The following is a 22,581-nucleotide window of genomic DNA, read 5'->3' on the forward strand; positions in this document are numbered from 1 at the left end:
TTTTTAACCTTACTATATTGGTTGGCTATCTTGCCAATTTTGAAGAGTTCTGTCATATATATTTAATGTGGATTTAAAAATTTTAATTTATGGTATAGTTCATATCATAAATATCTTTTTACATTTAATATGGTTCATATATTTTATTTTTAATCCCATTTATCTCTTTAAACATATGTTATGGCAAAAGAGGCCAAAGTCCCTCAGAGTTATCAGTCCCTTCAAAGGCCAGGCTATAAAGATAAGGGTGACATAAAAATCAGAGGCGTCATAGAAAGTTTAGTGGGCTCAAATTTACTACTGGGAATTCTAAAGTAGAAATTTAACTCCTCTTTCCGAGTGATGAGCAGAGCTAAAAATATAAAGAACAAATGTTGTTTAAAGCCGACTGTGAAGGCTTTTCATCATACTGTACCCTACTGGTTAAAAATTGAGCCGCTACTTCCAGGGAATATGAAATAGTATTACCCAGTGTATCATAGGAAATACGTTCTCATTTACACTCCAAGAGGAAAGTTTATTCTCACATTCAAAGGACTTTTAAAACAGCCCTCTCATCACCAGTGATAACGCAGACCGAGCATCCTCAGGTGAGATAAAGAGAACTGCAGCGTCAGGCGCCACTTCCATGAATACATCTAGCAGGCCAGAAGTATTCTCTAAGAACACAAGTGACTTATCAGTACGTTAAAGAGAAAAACAAATTCAGACAAATATGAATTAGAAACCAAGTAGAAAGGGCGTCCGGTTAAAGCGAATGGTATTTTCTCCCCTTTCAGAGTCTGATGTTAAAAGAACAAGCTCAGGAGGCACACAGCTTAGGTTCTGACTCAGGCTGTGACATCTGGTGACTGTATCGGTCCAGGTCCCAGCAGGAATCAGAAAGCAGACTGACTCTAAAGGGTTTCACTGAAGGGAACGCACAGAAAGGACTACTTGCAGAGGTGGGCCACCCTGCGCGAGCAACAACGGCGCAGTACCCACCTGAAACCTGAAGGGAATTTCAGTGGAGGATCCAATGTAACTCGTTACCAGGACCCAGTGAAGGCTGGAGACATCACAAGGCAGCAGGCACGACGGGCTGTGGCTGTGGAAGAACGCGGCCAGACCCACAACCCAGAAGGAAAGAGGGGGACACACAGCACCACCGCCGGCCCCTCTGTGCTTCGTTGAGTTTCGCTGGCTCACAGGGTACCGGGTGCAGAGGCCTCAGACCGGAGTTCCTGGTGCGAAAAGGCTGCTCAGCTTGGGCGTGCGTAGACGCCGCAGCCCGCACTGCAATCTGGGGCATGAAGCACAGCTGCGCCCACTCCTTGAGAACTGCGGCTCCTCCCCACTGACAAGATCCCTATGAAGCAGTCCCGCCCTGGCCTTTCCTGAAGAGCACATGCGCTAGAGCCCCAGCTCACATCTCTCCATCCTCTGATCAAAGAATGTAGCTTTCCTTTCCTTCTGAACCCAACTCCGTCTCATTCTATTGGCTCAAACGACACTGAGCAGAAAGGACACTTTTGCTCGGGACCAACTTGGGAGGGTCAGTAACGCAGTCATTTATCAGTCGCAGCAAACTGAAAGCCAGAAGCCAAGAGATTCTGAGTGATACAGTCTATGGAGATTTGCCTCCTGGGCAGAAAAAAAAGCAATAATGGATCTGGAAGGGCGATTCCTTGTTGGATGGTGGGTAGGGAACAGGGAAGTACAATGAGTCTTTGAGAGCATAATGTAGCTGCTTCATCTGGAAGCAGAAACTTGAATTTAAACCTTCTCACTAGGGAGTCAATCAGTTGTTTTCATCTTCTTCAGGACAAAAGCAGCTGCAGGTTATTATTATACAAATCGCTCAAGCCTGTGTTTCTCCCTTCAGATTTTTCTCATAATTTTATCAGTTGCAGACTTGTGAAGTGGCTTGTTTTTCGCCCTGAATAAATTTAGTTGAAATTTGTAAAACCAGATTTTCCTTATTCTTTATTTCTAAAATCTTGCCTCTTAAACGGTTTGCAGAAAAGATTTGCATCTTTGCAGAAAAGATCACGTTCAGGTGAGTTGTCTAGAAGAGGTAGAAAAGAGAACCCTAACTCTGAGAACACAAAATTAAATCTAGAATAAGAAGCCAGAAGAGTAAGAGATGGTGGATGAACCTCATGAAATCCAGGCCAGTCTGAAGCCTTGTCCCAGTCTGGGTACAAAACCTCAGGAAACTTGATGCGTCTTTCCCTGGGCTCTTGGCTTTAGCACATGCGTCTGCTTTCAGTGGTGCTTGCCCAACGGGGCACAATCTCTGCTAGTGTTTAGTTCAGTAAAAGGCCCAATCCTAGGAAAGAAAAGAATTCCTTCCCTCACGCTTTTAGAGCAAATGAATTTAGACATTACCATCAAGATGTCAACATTAATCTTATTTTTTGGTTGGAAAAAAATCAAAGAAAACTCCATTGCTTACTCCATTTTCTCTTGCCCCAGATTGGGCAGGTTATGTTTATGGAATACATTTCTCTCCTCATTGTCATGTATTAATAACATTTGTACCTGATTCCCTAGAACGAGACCTGGCTGTATTGTACCCTATCTGATCTCTTATCTTGAAGAATTACGAAGCTCTAAAGAGAGTCATGAACCTCTTCCAAAATGAGTAGAATGCACCTTCTGTTAAGAAACAAAATTCTACTAGAGAATGGACTTGAGGACATGGAGAGGGGGAAGGGTAAGCTGTGACAAGGCGAGAGAGTGGCATGGACATGTATACACTACCAAACGTAAGGTAGACAGCTAGTGGGAAGCAGCCGCATAGCACAGGGAGATCAGCTCCGTGCTTTGTGACCACCTGGAGGGGTGGGATAGGGAGGGTGGGAGGGAGATTGACGCAAGAGGGAAGAGATATGGGAACATATGTATATGTATAACTGATTCACTTTGTTATAAAGCAGGAACTAACACACCATTGTAAAGCAATTATACTCCAATAAAGATGTTTAAAAAAAAAGAAACAAAATTCAACTGAGCAAATTTTAAGGATCTTATTTGCTTTATTCAATGACTCATGAATAGGGCATCATCCCAAACAGCAGACAGAGCGGAGCTCTGAAGAGCTATACAAAACGAAAGACTTTTACAGGCAGGAGGGGGCAGGACAAGAAGTTATTAGCAAAGAGTGGATTGCTTCAGGCAAGCTCACTTTCCTTTGGTAGATGGCAGGTGTTTATCGGGCAGATTACCTTACTAGTGTTAACCAGGTAACTTCAGATTGACAGGTTTAAGATTCTACTCCTGGAAGAGGTTGAAACTGTAATTAAGTTAGGTATTAACAGTGGTTTGGTCATGTGGGCTTAGGATAAGTGACTCCATCTGGGGCCTGTTGTCGTTTTTTTTTTAACACTTCTTTCTGACCTAATACTTCAGTATATCTTTGTTCACTTTTTATGCTCGGCGGTCTGTAAGATTCATGTCATGATATAATGAAAAATTTTCTTCTGCTCTTACTAGGGAAAGTGATTCACTTCTTTATATTGACTGAAATTTCTGCATTTATTTTCAAATAATTATATTAATTTTTAATAGTTTAAAAAGCTATTTTTCTGTTCTGGCTTCTCACAAAGAGCTAGAAAGAGTATTGCTCTCCCACTTACAGTGAAAATAAGGCAGATTAAAGTTGGAAAAAATTCCCTGAAGTGTCTATTATGGTGCAGAACTGGAGGAAAGGAGTAGAAACCATGTGAGCGAGTCTAGAATCTCCACCTGAATCCTACTGAACAAAAACCTTAATCTGGGAGGTTGGGGAAAACAACAAACCTCCAGCCGAATGTAATTTACCGTTTTAACAAACTAAAGAAGAAAAGCAATATAATTATGCTAATAGGTATAGAATAAGCATTTGACAAAATTCAGCAAATATTCATGATAAATACTTAGAAAAATAAGTAAATGTTTAACCTGATAAACAAAAGCTACCTAAAAACTACAGCTAATATTACATCAACAGGTGAAAAAACTGAGTGCTTTCCACATAAAAACAAGAACGAGGCAAAGATATCCACTCTCATTACTCCTATTTAGGCATAGTATTGGAAGTTCTAGCCAGTGCAACAAGGCAAAATAAGAAGAGGAATATATATTGGAAAAGAAGAAAGGAAAGTGTGTCTATTCATAGATGGCATAATTGTTTACATAGAAAATTCTGAAGAGTCTACAAGAAGGTTCCTAGAACTAATAAATGGGTTTAGCAGGATGCAGTCAACATACAAAATCAGTTGTATTTCCATATATTAGCAAAAAATAATTTGCATTCAAAATTTAAAAAGCAATAGCATTTATAATAACACCAAAATTGAAAATTTTAGTTATAGACCTACGAATGTATTTTCTCTTGCCGTTTTTTCCCTTTCTGTCTGGAAAGCCTAAAGTCCCGTGTTTGATTAACTATATTTCCACAGTTTGCTTGGTGTAGTACCTTATTTTGTTAACCCTATATATACATTTAGTTGTTAGTATTGAAAATATGAATGTATATGTCAGTTTGTTTTAAGAGAGCTATATTTGATTTTATAACATATTTTATATGGTGACAACTAAAAAACACTGACTAAATATAGAAGGCAATTTCATAGGAACTCAATAGACTGCAAGTCAGTTTTTCTTGCTCTCTTTGCACATAAAAGTTCTTATGTATTTTGTCAGACTTGTTTCTTTCCCATGGACAAAGTAAAAATAGCATGGTAATTTTTAGATGATGTTTGTAAAGCACACACATTTAAGATCTGCTGGGGAAAGAAAAAGCCATCTAAGTAGGCAGAGTTCAGTTCTTATGAGCAACTCTTCAATTTGACCAATATCTGCTGTCAGCTTTTTATTGTCTTTCTCTTCTCACATATTTCTTCTCAATGTTTTCAAGCTGAAAACAATGCTTTTCTCTGGCATTCCAGTTAGACTTCCATTGAGAACAATGAAAAGGTTGATATCTTTAGCTAGAAGAAGAAATAGAGGGAAAATGTTAGCAACAGGCCAAAAATGTGAATTGCATTTTCTATATCTGGTAAAAAGGAAAGAAGGCTGATAAAGATAGATATAAATATCAGAGAATAATTATCCAACAAGCTCCTGTGCATATAAATAGGCATATTGTGGTGACATTTAGCAATAAGGAATTTCAAGGTGAGAGGGCAAAATGTGTACATTACCCAAATGGAATTAGGATAATAAAAGAAGTGCATTTTGCATAAAATGCTACTTTAAACATTTGACTTAAACCAGGAGAATTCTTGACTTCACAGGAAAATAGATCCAAAGAGAATGGTTACGACAGGAAAAGCAATAGAGGCAGAACTGTATAGAAATAAATATAACAAGCAAAAAGGAAAATAGGGAATTAAATGGAGAAAATTTTAAAAAGAAAAGGAGAAATTCAAACTAAAGGGACAAGAAGCACTTCAAAATGTAGACAAAAGTAATCTATATAAATAATAATTTCAGCAAATAATGTGTTAAGAAAACGATGGCATGACTTTGGAAAAATATTCCTTTTTAATGTCACATAGCACTTTATTCATGAAAGAATTATAATTTATAATGATCTTAAATATATCTATAAATAAGAAGTATAAGAATGCTGAAAAAAGAGCATATATGAATAACAAATCTAAACTGTAATACTACATCATTAGTATCAAGGTAAAAAAATAATTCATGACTAAATAAATGGAAATGAACTCAGAGCATCTCTTGATCATGAACACTAAGAAAATATTGTGAAAAACAGTAGATAGCATATTTTTTCTTCACTTCCATTTTTCCTCAAAATGGGACAAAGACTCATCTGCTTAATCTGGGGTGTGTGGTGGGGTTTGAGGATAATTAGTTAAGGCTAGTTTTCTCCTGCCATGTCTCTTCTTTTCCCCCTGTCAGTTTACAAGTGGGTGGCGTAGACATTCAAGTTTTGTGGCATCTGAAGATTATGTAATTTGGAGGATTCTTTTTAAGAAACATTACACAGGGAATTCCCTGGTGATCCAGTGGCTACAACTCAGTGCTTTCACTTCCAATGATGCAGGTCCAATCCCTGATCGGGGAATTAACATCCCACAAGCCTTGTGGCCAAAATAAAAAAAAGCAACCTCCCCCCCTCAAATTTAGTATAAAACATTAGATATAATAGTATTTCTTAGAATCAGGAAAAGTACAACAGCAAAATCATAAAAGTTGATAAATACCACAATCACAAAACCCAGTAAAGCAACATAATTTTATTAATTAAATGTCTGACATTCCTTTATCATATACCTCCCCACATTCATAAAGTTTGGATGTAAATCCCTTAGATACATCTCACGATAATGATTTTATAAGGAAAGAATAGAAACTTGCTCCAGTCTGTCCTGGTATTGTGAGTCATAATTTTTCTTTATCTTTATAGTTCAAAAAATTTTCTTGCGGTATAACTACACTGCATTGATAACATAAATTTTAAGGCTATTGTCAAATTTGGAAAAAGCTTGATAAATTTTTTTCCATGGGAGCTATCTTAGACATCCTAATATTTTATAGTACTGTTCTAAGTTTGTGCCCTGAAAATGAAATTTTTTGATAAATTATATTTCATGTGATTCCTGTATTAGCCCAGGTTCTCTGAGAAGGAGATGCCAAGATAATATAAATGTGCAAGAAATTTCTGAGGGCAATGCCTGTGAGAAGAAAGAAGGAGGCAGTCAGTATCAGACAATGATGCAAGTCTGATTCCAGGTGAGGGAGAGAAAGAGAGCAGAAAGGAAGGTGGGATAGAAGCCTCCTAGACTGCATTGTAGTTCGAAGGAAAGTTCCACGACGCTGCTGGGGAGTCATCAAGGCAAAGTCGCTTGTCAGAGGAGTCCTGCATCTCCCAGGAATGTATTGCCTTTGCACCCTGCCATACTCAGTCAAGGGTTGGGACAGTTCAAACCCTGGGATGGATTTAAAATGCAACTGCCAACTTCTGGACTAGAATTTCAAAGGCCTTGGAGCTACCACAATAAACCACAAATAAACATGACTTAGCATTTTCAGTTCACGGAGTTTTGATGTAATTCAGAGAGGAGGTCTTCTTTTCTTTTCTTTTTTAACTTTTTAATTTTTTGGCCTTACCACGTGGCATGTGGGATCTTAGTTCCCCGACCAGGGATGGAACCCACGCCCCCTGCATTGGAAGTGCAGAGTCTTAACCACTGGACCACCAGGGAAGTCCCTTCTTTTCTTATTATTTCACATTTATTCTACTTTAATAGAAATGGTAGGTTATAGCTCATTCTTCATACCTTTATTTGGTGCTACCTCTACCTGGCCCCGTGATCCTCTCTTGGTACAATTCCTGGAGTAGAGAAGATGCTTAATTAATGTTTGCAAAACATGAGTCCCTTTTTCTACACCATGAAGGACAGTCTGGTGGTTTTAAAGATGTGTCCTCAAATTCTTTGATACTCCTCTCCTAAAGAGATGACTGTTTCTCCTCCCCTTGTGTGTGGGCTAGACTATGACTCACCTCTATAAAAGAGAATTTTAAAAAAATTTTAATAAAAAATAAAATAAAATGAAACTGCTGAGTCCTTCAATCAGTTGTGCTCCCTGCTAAGGGAGATCAGAGAGGCATGTTCTCATGGACACCAAAATTCCCGTTGGAAAAAAGAAGGGAAACAGATGTATGGTTCATTTGTAATTGTTCTTTGTGCTCTATCTATCTATCTACCTATCCCTGAAATGAAAGAACTTCTATTTTTATTATGCATCAGTAAGAACCAAATCATGGGCAACAGAAATAGTCCCAGGAGCAGATTCTACACTAGGAGAAGCAGCAAATTAACTGCACGTGTAAAAGAGACTGAAAAACACAAACATGAATATATGCCACTCATCCAAATTAAATGTAGACTCAAATTTCTATTGGCAACTTCTCCCAAATTTTCAAGGCCAATAAAATGCCACCCAATTAGAAAGAAATTTTGAATGAAGGGAAATAAAAGTAGAAAGGGATAATGAATCAAGATGAAAATGTATCACTTTTGTAAAGTTTATAAAAACGTATGACCTCGACATATATACACTACTGAATGTAAAATAGATAGCTAGTGGGAAGCAGCAGCATAGCACAAGGAGAGCAGCTCGGTGCTTTGCGATGGAATAGGGAGGGTGGGAAGGAGACTTAAGAGGGAGGGGATATGGGCACATATGTATGCATATGGCTGATTCGCTTTGGTGTACAACAGAAACTAACACAGTATTGTGAAGCAATTATACTCCAATAAAGATCTATTTTAAAAAAATGGTATATTGTGGTTACCTAAAATAAACAAAAAAACAAAAAGTATGACCATGTGAACACATTGTTAGGGCAGGGTCATGGAAGGGAGCCTTGCAAATTAGGAGGCCTGAAGATTAAGCTTCATTAGATTCATAGTTAATCTATCCCTTGAGCATGGTAAGTGTCTAACTGAATTCTATTTTAAATTTAATTTTTAGAGGGAGTAAAATATAAGAAGTTATGGTACTCAGAAAAGTGCAAACAACCACTAGGACATTTCTATTGGAAAAACGACTTGAGAGTATGCATCTGTTGTCCAGCTCCAGATTTAAGGAAAGGAATAGAATAAGATGCAATAATGAGAGAACTGTTGGAAGATGAAAAGGTCAAGTATAACAGCTAATGTGATTAGTATGGGGGTAAGTAAACATACAATGGGTGGTAATTTTGTTTGTGTGTGTGTGTGTGTGTATGTATAGTGGAATCTATATGTTGTTTTAAAGCTCCTGAAACAGCAACATAAAATTTTAATTGTATACATTTAAATTTCTACTTTGAAACATTAGTATTTGAATTCCTTGGTACTTTTCCAAAACTTTCCTTAGTGAGTGTGTTTGTCACCTGAAATATTTTGACCTCATGGTGAGATGACAAAGACTCAAAGAATAGAAAGCAAATATTAAAGCAAAAGCAGTGTTTTTTGTTTGTTTGTTTTTGCGGTACGCGGGCCTCTCGCTGTTGCGGCCTCTCCCGTTGCGGAGCACAGGCTCCGGACGCGCAGGCTCAGCAGCCATGGCTCACGGGCCCAGCCGCTCCGCGGCATGTGGGATCTTCCCGGACCGGGGCACGAACCCGTGTCTCCTGCATCGGCAGGCGGACTCTCAACCACTGCGCCACCAAGGAAGCCCAAAGCAAAGTGTTTTTAATAAATAAAGTTATTTTCTGATTATATAAATATTTAAAAATAATCATTATAAAAGCTATGAAATAATGGATCAAGAGAAATTACAGTGAACAGAACTTGAAAAATTAATAGGATTGTGTTAGAATGGAATTTAGCAATAATCTAAACCAAACTCTCACTTCATGCAGCAATGTCCACTATTCTCTTTCAAACTGACACAAACTCTTCCTGAGCTCAGAATAACTTTCTGAGTACAGGGGTTACCAGTCTCGGCAGTAGTTTGCTTTAGGAGAATGTAGAATAAACTCTCAATATTAACCTTTAAGGTGATATGAAACCATCTTCCTGTGAAAGTTTAAATAAAGTCTCTCTTAGAGACAGAGAAATAAGGTGGCTGACCCTGCAAGGCCTCTTCTTACCCCAGGAATATAAGTAATAAAGGAAGAAAAGATCAGAGAACTGTGAGTGCAAAATCAGGAGCTTTACTTCTACACAATGTTTTTGTGGACAGAGTTTAAAGTTCAGAAACAAGGTGTAGATATTAAAGGAAACATCTATCAAAACAAGACATCTTTTCAAAAGATGTAAAACATGTATAAAACAGATATAGGCCTCTCCATTTTTACCCCTCATCACTAGAAAAAATGCCTGACATATATATAAATCTTGGCTGCTTGTGACTATCCATCCAAATGCATGCTAATCATTATGTCGGTTATCATTTGTAAATAATAATAATTCATGTTAAGATAGCTTCCTTTCTTAAATATCATAAAACATTTAATAGCTAAAGCAAATTAAATTTCAAAACCTTTGTGGACATTTGTTTATATAACCTAAGGCTTCCATGACATAGTCTTATTCTAAGGCCAAAAAAGCTGAATGAGGCTGAAAGATCCATGCTGTACCCAGTCCTTTTATGTCTTCATTTATTTTTATTGCAAGGGTAATATCTAAAACAGTCTTTAATGTACTCAAAACCATAGTGGAAGACAATCGGTCTAAGGGACAAAGGATAAACAGAAGAATAATCTTCCTTCATTAAGCTAAGCATCCTTTTTTTTTTCCTTTTTTTGGCCACCTCCTCATGGCATGTTGGATCTTAGATCCCTGACCAAGGATCAAACCTGTGCCCCTTGCATTGGAAGCACAGAGTCTTAACCACTGGCCCACCAGGGAAGCCCCAGCAGACATGTTCTTGATGGATTAACAGGCTCACTGAATACATTAAACAATCAAAACCCTAAAGTATTAGAGTACAAGATTTGCAATATATGTAGATATTTGATAATTACAGAACACTAACCAAGGATTTTGAGTTCCACTCTGGTCAAGTTTCATTTATTTGGATATGCAATTATTTCATTCTCTTCCAGAGCAAATATAATACATGCCTTGGTCTAATTATAATAATGAAAAGTTAAGAGAATTTACACTGAATTTTTCGATAAAAAAATTATGTTGGTAGATAAATTGAGATAGATAGATAGACAGGCAGATAGATAGTAGGATAGAGAAGGTAGATAAATAGAGACAGAGGGGTAGTTGTATATGTACATACATATGTAAATAGATACTTACATACATACATAGAAGTCGTAAGTGGTTTCTGGATTAACTTAAACAGTTAACGCCAGCCAATTTCAATTCTACCTCTTCTATTCAATTATATAAAGCATTTATTCATGCCAGATACTTACAAGTAGAAACAAAACCCATTCCCTCTTTCAGGAGAGAATGCCTCACTCTATGCAGCCTTCATCAGCATGAATGAAGCTTGGGAATAATGACTCCTCCTGGACTCAGAATTTATTCTTTCTAGGCATCTATTTTCCCTCTTATTATTATATGAGACACGCAGTGGGACTTAAAATTGGGTCTCAGAACATCAGCCGCCAAGCAAAATTGCATGGCAGCTCCCCATACAGTGCACTGCAATCAGCACTCTTTACAGTGTTTCTCCCAGCTCCTGTCCATCACACACACACACACACACACACACACACACCCCACACACACAGAAACACAACACACACATACACAGCATGCAACCTCCATCTCCTTCAGTATTATTCCCCTAAGCTATTTTATCAGATACAGGGGATTGCTTATTCTTCATTAGTTAAACTATTTTATCTTACCTGGGAAGAAAAATTGGGAATAACAGAAAATATAGTATTTTTCTAAAAGATCATTCTGTCCAGTAAAAACTCATTACTTTCTCATTGTAGTTTTACAGCACTACATATTTATCTTCTGAACAGCTAGCATCGGTACAACATATGCTTTCTTTTTCAATGTGGATGGAGAAGAGGTGAAATAATATTCCATAAAGAAAATTCTCAAAATACAGACTAAAATTAGCTTTACCTTTTATGAGCTGAACCAGGGTTAAATAATCATGACAACTTTAACACACATGTTCTACAATAGAGAATTAATCAGTTCTATCACTTTGGCAAAGAAGGTATTGGAGGAGTAACATGTTGGGCAAAGACCAGAATGTTCAGCTTAAACAGGAAGAAATGTCCACAAAATAAAACAAATTGTTCCAAATAATTTCAGGCCAAGCATACACTGTTCCAACAGATGCAAGACTATTTAGAAAGTCTTTTGAATAGAAAACTCTGAAATGTATATCTTGGTTTCACTTAAGTATTGACTTTATAAAAAAAAGAATAAAGAAGGAAGGTGGATGAAAGCAAGAAGGAAGGAAGGAAGGAAGGAAGGAAGGAAGGAAGGAAGGAAGGAAGGAAGGAAGGAAGGAAGGGGAGACAGAAGGAAAGATAGAAAGAAGGAAGGAAGGAAGAGAAAGAGAAAAAGAGAGAAAGTTAATTATTTGTATCTTAATATCTAAAGTAAAACATTTTCAATTCACAAATCTTTCAGCTTAAGTAAATATTTATTTTGTAAGCATACCTGGTAGATGGTAGCTATTCTTTCTGTTTTAATATCTTCACAATATCCACTAAAATAATTAAGGAATAGAGATGGTGTAGAGATAGTGACATATCATTGGTAGAGTAACTAAATTCTCCAAGAAAGTGAAATAGGTATACACAACCGTAGATGTGTGTATGTAGAATCTACAAATTTTAATAATAGCACAAGTCTAAAATTAGAATTTTAACTATAGATTCATATCCAAAATTAAATCTGGTTGGGCATGGCCTTTAAAAGAGTAACTGGAACATAGTAAGCATTCAATAAATGTTAACAGTTTTTGATGTTGCTATGTCAATTTTGAAATCTTGGTTTTTCTAATATTCAATCTATTTTGAAAGAACACTGCTTTGTGGAATAAATAATTTCATATATCTAAACCTATTACAATTTATTCATTTAAACCAAAATACATCATTCATGTCATTATTTATTCATTCTTCCTTTGTTAATTTCTTCTTTCTTTCAAAGTGATATTGATCTCTTGCTTCATGAAAGGCAATTTTTCTTATGTTATAAGAATAAAAATATAAATATGACTTTCCAGCTTTACATAAGCAATCTACAATTAGAACTTGGAAATATAGAAAAAGCAGCACAAAGATATTGTTATAGAATATGAGAAAATTTATTAGCGATGCCTCATTTGTTCAAATTTTCCTCACAATAATAAACAACCTTTCTTTGTATAATGGGAAATGCTTTCTCTTCAAATTCCTCATTTTTCTCTATTTTGCAAGCATACATTCATACAACTGAAACAGATATGAAAATAGTAGATTTCTCATTAGGTAGCATCATATGTTAGGTGTTCTTCATGACATGTTAATTGTTTCTAGTTTGATAAATAATCACCAGGGCTCTGTTTCTTTTTCTTCCAATGCTTTATGAAACTAATTCCAAATAAAGCATCCTTTCAAATTAATTAGCAGAAAGTAGGATCAGCTTGGCAAGAGGCAGCAGCAAAATAGAAATAAGAACATAGTTGGAAACCATCATTCATTAATTATTAACTTTTTAGTCCTGGACAGTTTCTAATACTAGTTTGCTCTCAACTACCTGGTTATTCTCATCACTTAAACCCACATTATGTACTGGAGTAGTCTCTTTATTACGAAATACATGTATGACAGTGGTCTTTGTTTAATAACTGAGAATTGAACTTCATGTATTAATCATTCCATATACAATTATACCACAGGATCAATAGAATTTAATGAACTCTATCCAGTCATTGAAAGAGCTATAAATTATTCATGTCTGAAAATGAACTGTATTAAGTTAAGCCATTAGGATCATTTTCTAAAATAAATTATGAGACAAAGGCAATATATCTTTTAACAAATGAGCAATCTCTGCAATAAGATCTGGCACTTATATGTAGTAAGGGCATTAGATCAAATAGAAAATTTTCAAATACGTTTTTTAAGTGCTTTAGTTCAAATCTATCACACAAATTATTTACTAAATACTTTATGAAACATGAGTATTTCTGTTTCAGTTTCACAATTTTTCACAGTGAGTTTGTAGAAGACACAAATTATTTTTCAAATTTATACCCTATATGCCTTCTTAAAAGCATCTACAAAGTGTTAATATTTGCTGAAAGAATGAAATTTACTTAAAAATTATATTAATTCAAAGATTAATGTCATAATATATCCCTCAATATTCTATTTTTCCACTTCTCTCTGTGGCAAATCCTCTAAATCTGTCTTCAGATCTATTATTCTCTTTAATTTATTTTTGAATTTTATTTATTTTTTATACAGCAGGCTCTTATTAGTTATCTACTTTATTCATATTAGTGTATATATGTCAATCAAAAGGGACTTCTAAAAAACAGTATGTCCTTCAATTTACACCATGTGGTGGAGAGCGTAAGCTATGGAAGAACAGCTCTGGATTTGGGACAACTCTCCTTATCTAACTTTATGACCTTGGGCGGGTCAACTCCTCTGCTAGAACCTCAGTTCCCCACTCTTTAAAATGGGGATGATGGGTCTTCCCTGGTGGCGCAGTGGTTGAGAGTCCGCCTGCCGATGCAGGGGACACTGGTTCGTGCCCCGGTCCGGGAAGATCCCACATGCCGCGGAACGGCTGGGCCCGCGAGCCACGGCCGCCGAGCCTGCGCGCCCGGAGCCCGTGCTCCGCAACGGGAGAGGCCACAACAGTGAGAGGCCCGCCCACCGCAAAACAAAAACAAAAACAAAATTAAATGGGGATGATGAGCCCCACCTTATAGGGTTGTTGTTACCATCAAGTAAGAAGAAGCACAAAGTGCCCAGCTAGCCCATGAGCAGGTACTCACCGAATGGCAGTTACCTCTTCCCTTCCATTACAGGCTAGAAGGTAGAGGGAACGGAAAGGAATTGGGCAGGAGAGCAGCGGCAGGCCGGAAACAGGCCTCCAGAAATGTTTACAGAGAGGTGAAGGTTCACGGCTTCGGGGCGTTTCATCCCCGCCGCCGGAGGCTCCACGCAGCTCTCCCTCTTTTACCACCTCTGAGTAGCCATTTGGGTCTCTCTGCCTCCTGCTGGCCCATCTCCCCCAATTGATTCTGCATGTAGATCAGAAGACACGCTCCACGCCGCTACCGCCGTAGTCGGAGCGAAGCGAGTCACTCCTTTCCAAGCCTTGAAGCCCCTCACTCAGGCGCTGGAGCCTGCACTCACCAGTGAGGCTGACACCCGGTCTCAATGTCAGCAGCGCCCCGGGACCGCGAGCTCCCAGGGAAGGCGCAAAGGCTGGGACGCTCAGACTGCGGCCCAGCGACGCCCCCACCACGCCCCCCATGGGCGGCCGAGCCCCCCTCCGCGCCGCAGCCGGCAGCCGCGGAGTCCCCACGGCCACCAGCAACCAGCGTGTAGAGCACCGCGCCGCCATCTTGGCCCGGGGACACTGCGCCTGCCCAGATCTATTATTAATTACTAGTTATACTTCAACTAATTATCTTTTCAATTAGGTCTCTACTATGTAACTCTTCTATTTAACCCGTCCCTTACAGTTTTATTTTTTTAGATGACATTTTTAAATAAATCTTTTTTCAAATAGTATTCAGTTTACAGAAAAGTTTCAACAATACTACAGAGTTTCCATATATTATCTTGTTATTAACATCATAAAATAGTATGGTGCGGGCTTCCCTGGTGGCGCAGTGGTTGAGAGTCCGCCTGCTGATGCAGGGGACACGGGTTCGTGCCCTGGTCCGGGAAGATCCCACATGCCGCGGAGCGGCTGGGCCCGTGAGCCATGGCCGCTGAGCCTGCGCCTCCGAAGCCTGTGCTCCGCAACGGCAGAGGCCGCAACAGTGAGAGGCCCGCGTACCTCAAAAAAAAAAAAAAAATAGACTGGTGCATGTTTTACAAATTAACCAATATTGATAAATTATTACTAACAAAAATTCATATTTTACTTAGATTTTCTTAGTTTTTACCTAATGTTACTTCTGTTCTAGGATTCTATTCAGGATATCACATTACATTTAGTTGTCATGTCTCCTGAAGCTTGTCTTGGGTGCAGTGATTTGTTCATTGAAGTTTAAATTTTAGTAAGTATATCTTTTATGTTTTAAAATTTTATATGATTTTTTTCAAAAAAGTCTACTCTATGTGTGCTTTATTAACAGATGACCTATAAACTCCAATCCGGATTCAAAATTCAAAGTCTTCAAAAACCTAATAAGTTATTAAGTATGGAGATTGGATAATCACAAGACTATAGTTTTATTAATATGAAAAATGCTAATTTCACATCATATTACCATTTCATCAGTCACATTTTAGTTAGATTATAAAATTAGTTGTATCACATTCTGTTCATATAAGTGTGGTAATTTCATGAATAATTCTATGAAATATTCAGAACATTGGAATCTGAATATCATCATATCACACATTCATTTTTATGAGTTAGATTACAAATATTCAGGAGAACACAGAATCTAAAAACTGTTTAAACACTCATATTTTATGTTGAAATTTTTTGGAATAGTAGTGATTTTAGGTAGAGTTGTTTTCAAAAATTTGATCCCATTATTTGTAATAAAATAGTAGTTTTAAAAACCAATTTTGCACCAATAGAGCTTTTTACTTCTGCAGAAAATCCAAAAATATATTACTAAATCATCATTTATTATTATTCTTTATTACAACAACAAGTATATTTTCTAAGCCCTGAAACATTGTATACTATTACTTTTTTATTTTAATGAATTTGACTATATAGCTAATTTATACCTCCTCATTACAAAATAAATTTGAAGACATTTTAAAATACAGTTTCTTTCCTCTGAAAAAGTAACCACCACCATCATTATTAGAAAAACTAAAATGCATGGTTGTAGATAACTGGTCATAATTTAAAATGGATTTAATCAATATCATAATTACAATTTAAGAACTAATGTGCAAAAATATATGAAAAAATAGTACTATTCTTCCTCAATTCTGATTTTGTATTTCTTTATAAAATCTGTTGCTACTTCCTGAGAAAAATCACCAAAACATCCATGTGAATAGATCAAGCTAGATATTTAGACTGACTGAAAGAGTCAGTTATGTTTCCACAAAAGAAAAAAACAAAGTATAACCTTTTGAAAAGATATAGTTGGGGTTTTTTTCCCCTTCTCTTCAGTGAGTCTCTTTTCAAATCCCTTTCCCAATAGAAATTACTTCATTTTCTCAAAACTTCTATTGGACATGTTTTAATTTTTACTCTTGAGATTCATTTCACATTTTATATATTTAACTGTTTTCTCCAAATTTCATTTATTTTAGTCTTATTTTTCAACTTATATATTTCTTTACATCATTTTTCCATATGATTTTTATATTAGTTTTTTTTATTTCTGATTACTCGTGTAATTATTAAGTAATCTTTATGTAGTCTCAAATATGTTTGTAGAACTGGAAACTCTAATTATAATGTACATAAATGGAAAAAAATCTATGTCCTCATGAATTTAAAATCAGGTTAATTACCATGTAAAATGAAGTTTATTTTTTATTACTAATTTATTGGCTGGGAAATGCATAAATGAATTTGATATTAGAAATGTATACATTTTCTCCTTAACTGATCATTTATTTGATCACTTAGAGTCTTCTCGATGTTATCAAAGAATCTCAGAACATGACATTTTGGTCCATTTGATAGACCATGAAGTGCTTTCAGCATCACATGGCCATTTTGGCAATCAATGCAGGATATGTTTCATTACTCACAGATAATAGAGCTCCACACTAAATCCAAAGCCAAGATCAGTTGGTCTAATTACTTTCAAACAGCGGCCTCTGGTTGTGTTTCATCATGTTCTGTACAATTTGAGAAGGAAGCAGAGCTGGTGTGGATACTGCGGTGCCACCAATTATTCTAAATCTGCTTTTATTATTTATATTAATAGAATCAATATTCTCAAGTGTTCTAGCCTTTTGGGGTGAGTCTTGTACTAAATATTCATGAAAACCAGGACCCTGTGACACATCCTTGTAGCTGTATTACCATAGGCCCTCTCACATTATGTTGGGTTTCACTCTCTTAATTCTTTTCTGCCCCAAGCTCTTGGCCTTCCACCCCAAAACTCATCTCAGTGGCCTCCAGAAGCAGAATGGACTGAAGTTCCTATCATCTTATTTCTCTGATAGATTTATTTTATATCCTTTGTCTCTTACATGTAAACTATCCCTAGACTTTTTCTTTCTTATCTAAAATGCCTAGTATACATTGTTCTAGCAAAAGCATAATTATGCCTTTAAGATAAAAATTCACCAATCAATGACAGTACAGATATAGATGCAATAAGTAGTTTCTTTTTTTCCTGCTTAAGTTCACCTCTTTTTCCCATCTTGCTTTCTTCTTTTCCTAGTAAAATTTTTGCAGCCTTAGCAAATGTGATGATGCATAAATTATTTCCTAAAATGGGTGTAGGGAAATAGGTTTAAAAAACATATTTCTTTGTAAATTTGATTATATTCCCCACATTTGTCCCTCATAGATAGTGCTTTCCGCACCAGCATAAACAATAACATATATGAACAATGTTCTTTCTGGCATCCCAAGAGTTAAACACGTAGCTCTGCGTATGGGGCCAATTCCCTCGCCCTCCCATTCTTGTTAATAGCTCCTCTTTTGGTATCTTTCACTCCAGCTTTAAAATGTTCAGTGTCGGGAACATTGTTCTTCACGGGTCCCCTGGAGTTATGGAAAATCTTCAGAAATTCTTAAGTGACTAAAGAAAGAATTGCTTTCTTTGACTCACAGTAACTGCCTCAGAAATTAAAGTCTCAGCTAAGGGAAAGTGACCTATAGCTTTCACTTGCCACAAATCTTTTTCATTTAAGTGTCTAAGTCCAAACTCAAATCTCAAACTGGATGCAAATGTGTATGGCTCCTCTGTTCTTTGGAGAATATTCCTTTCCATTTGCTTAATTATGGTCATTCCTGTGGCGTTCAGAGTATGGGTATTGGAATTTCACTGATTACTCAGGAAATGCAAGGTTAGTTTGGGAGCTGTGCCATAACACTTCATATGTAGATCTTCCAGACCTCTCTAAGTGAGAAGGTATTCACGCAAAATTATTCTAGTCATGGGAACAAGCAGATCATCATCCAGTCACCACCCCTTTTCTCAATCCCACCCAGGCAGGTCTTGAACTAATTAAATTGGGCTTCTTATCAGACCAAGAAAATTGACTACTTATTATCATTTTTGTTTCACTAAGTATCAGAGTTCTGCTCACAAGTACCTTCTATTTGCAGCTGTATAGTATCCCTTCTTTGGTAGTTCCTTCGAAGTTTGGAACCTTTGGAACACTGCTGCAAGTTGCTGCTGTTCAAAGCAATATATACACATGCATATATATTCAAAGCAATATATGCACATACATACAAAATACGTACATAATATATACACATATATCCATTCAGATTTGCTTCATTTTATTATTTTAAATTGCAACTTTTGATATGACTTTTGCAATAGTATTTCTCTCAACACAAGGTGGAAAATTTTACCCTATTCACCAAACTTCAATTTAAACACCACTGTGGAATCAATCACAGACACTAATCCATTTGGAAATTTGATGCCATGGATAACCTCTATTATGTCATGGTTTCAGATGTTATCAGGTAACGATCAAAATTTCAGATATTTTCTATCAATCTTATTTACTTATCAGCTTCAAAAATGTGTCAGTCTTATAACATCTCAATGGCGTATCCGAAGCACCATACAAAATACACCTTTCCAGTTCTTGGCTTTATACTTCTTTAGACTCTGCCCAGTATTTGGTAGAATATGACCTCCTTAATGGGCTCCATCACTCATCCCCTTGTCTGTTACAGAGTATGGATGCAATTTCAGGGGATTTTCAACTCACAGAAGAGGAATGTAATTTTAATAATTCAATGTTTTCTAATTTCAAGACTCCAGCTCTTTCAGAATTTCAATTTCTATAAATGCTTTGCATAAACATTAATCGTTGTAGTCTTCCTTTGCTTATTACTTCCCCCAAGATGTAGAAGTTTAACCTTTCCTGAAATACACGTTTCAAGTTTTATTTCTGGTATATTCAATCTTGAACAGCTTGTTGCTTCCTAACAGTATTGAAGTAAGAGTTTGGCATCTTAATTTGAAGTAACAGAAACCAATTCTAAATTAATCAAGAAAGAAAAGAATTTATTACAAGTATATAGACATTTAAACATAATGTAAGTCAAGGATATGGTGAGGCTATAGTGGACACTATAACAGTGATAGAAAAAATTTTTTAAAGAATTACTTGTTCTCTATTTCTTACCTACACTTCTTTCTGTATCTGTTTTTTTTTTTTTCTTGCTTGCTCTAAATTGATTCCTCTAATCCAAAACACATGCTGAAAAGTGATCATGAACATCTTATAAATTTATATCACTTCTGTTCAAGAGACCATCTAATCTGAGGGTAAACTCTCACATTCTAGAGTACAAATTCCAAGCAGAGAACCCTAATTGGCCCAGCATCTAGAGGCTGGTCCTTACACCTGGTGGGCCTAACGCAAGGCTAACTTACATTGTGCTACCTAGGCTTCCAAGAGCTATTACTATAGTGTGTACATCTGCAAATGTGGAGACAACCACAGGAAAAGTGGACTTCAGAAAGATCTGGAGACACCATCCACTAGTTATACACTACAACTAAGTAACTTCAATACCTAAGTAGCTTCAATAACTTTATCTTTCACTTTGGGGTATTTTTCAAAAAATATCTACCAAGTTCAGACTGAGCTTGGTAGATCTTTATTCTTGGTAGATTTTTATTCTATCTCATCTATAGCTTAGTTGCCATGATTTGTGTGAATTCTTGGTGCATTGAGAAGCCCAACAGTTAGATGGGTATTTCACCAGAAATCAGAAATTTCTAAGAAAACACTCATTATAAGTAAACAACCTGGGTCTCTTTCCTTTAAAATTCAGATAAAATGTATAAAGCCTATATTTCAAAATATTTTGTAATCCAGATATTTTTCTACCACATAACCATTAGTTTTAGAATATATTTTTAGAAAGAAGTCAAATACTAAAAAAATTTAAAAATAATTTCTCCAGCAGTTTAGTACAGGAAAAATAGACTATGAAGAATAGAATTCTGAAAACAACTTGTTCTCCTCGATTAAAAAAAAAAAGAAAAGGTTTACGTATAGGTTTAGGTAAGATCATGGGCACTGGAGCTGGACTTTCTAAGTTCAAATCCCAGCCCAACACCTATTAGCTGTGTGATTTTAAGGAACTGGCAAAATTTTTGTCTCAATTTTTTCTACTGGAAAATTGAGATAACAATGATATCTGTCCTATAGGATTGTGGTGAACATTAAAATAGTTAATAAAGGTAAAGAAATGTGAATGGTGTCTGCAATATGGAAGATAAATGTTAATAATTGCATTAAGTTACTGTGATGAGTCACAAACACATATAACCACCAGTGATTGTTTACTTAAGGTTCATTTCCATAGGTGTCCTTCTTCTATTTCAAAATAATCCTCAAAACTGAATATAGTTTCTTTGTCTTCCTGTCTCAACAGCACCAACATTGTTTGTCAGTACATTTCAAACATCAGTCACATTCTCATATCTCTCTTTTCCTTTTTCCTCGATCACCAAATCATATGAATTCACTGATGATCACAGTGATCTTACATAGTACATGACACTTTTCAGATAATCAGGAAATTTTTATTGAATGCACTGAGAAAAATAAAAATTTATTGTCCCTGTTGCATCTTAATGCCAGTTTCCTTATGTATATCTTCACATTGACCCCAAATTAATTAGTGACATAAAGAGCAAGTTGGCCCCATTTTCAATCAGTATGTAAAATACAAAAGCATTTTTCAGAAATTCAATTTGGGGAAGAGTTAATCAAGATCTAAATGCGGGAAAACAAAAGAGCGATAAATTCTTTTTCCATCATTTGCTCTGGGAACTGCCTGGTTTTCCACACAGATGACAAAAGAGTGGTCACTGTACAGAGTTTTGTGGTGATTACTTTACAGAGTCAAATGAATAACAGAGCAGTGAGAGTTTTGTAATGAGGGTATTCAGGTGACTGGCATTCAAGCACAGCCATGAGCTCTCCCAGGAACTGAGCTCCACAAGGGAAGATTTGTCAGAATAGACAGGACACTTTTTTTTTCTTTACCGCTTTAAGTAATTATAAACCTCCACTGTTTCTCATGACATTTTTTTAGAAGTTTTAAAAAGAGGGTTCATCACTTTTGTTAACCAAAAGTTGAGAAACAAGATCTGATTAAAATAAAGAGGCATTTATTTGAGATTTGTTCGGATTACAGCCACAGGAGACAGATTCAAGAAGCACTTGAATTGTGTTCCGGCGACTATAAAATGGGGAGGCTTTTATAAAGGCAGAAACCACAAGGTTACAGTTAGTTCCATGAATTGTTGTATTAGGGATTATAATTGGAGCTGGCAAGAAGGGTGCTTGTTAAGTAAGGATTGATTGGGGTCTGAAATGGTTGAATAGTTACAAAGGTAACAACCTTGAGACACAAGGTTGCAGATAGCAGATGTTTTTTAAATGGCTGGTGTCCTTGGGTTATGTATAGTTCATAGAAAGTTCAAGTTCTTCTCAGTGGTGCAGGTACGTGACTGAAATCAGGTCTTCAGTGGCCACCCAACTCCATTTTTGTATGTCTGAACTATAATTATTTCATTATAAATTCATCAAAAGATATATCATGTATAATTATGTATTTAGTAAATATGTATGTAAATTTAAGGAAAATATAATTAATTAGACTGGAACTTCGTGTCTATTATTCTGATGTTACTTGATACTTATTTAATTATAATGAGTTTAACTATTATAAAAATTAAATCAGTGACCTGCATATTTTATAAGTGGTCCTAGGAGGATCAAAAAAAAGTTGTAGGGGTAAAAAAGAGAGACATTCTTGATCTTTCAGAACGTCTTTCCGTGAG

Source organism: Neophocaena asiaeorientalis, unplaced genomic scaffold (genome assembly GCF_003031525.2).
Source record: "Neophocaena asiaeorientalis asiaeorientalis breed wild unplaced genomic scaffold, Neophocaena_asiaeorientalis_V1.1 scaffold25, whole genome shotgun sequence".
Lineage (NCBI taxonomy): Eukaryota > Metazoa > Chordata > Mammalia > Artiodactyla > Phocoenidae > Neophocaena > Neophocaena asiaeorientalis.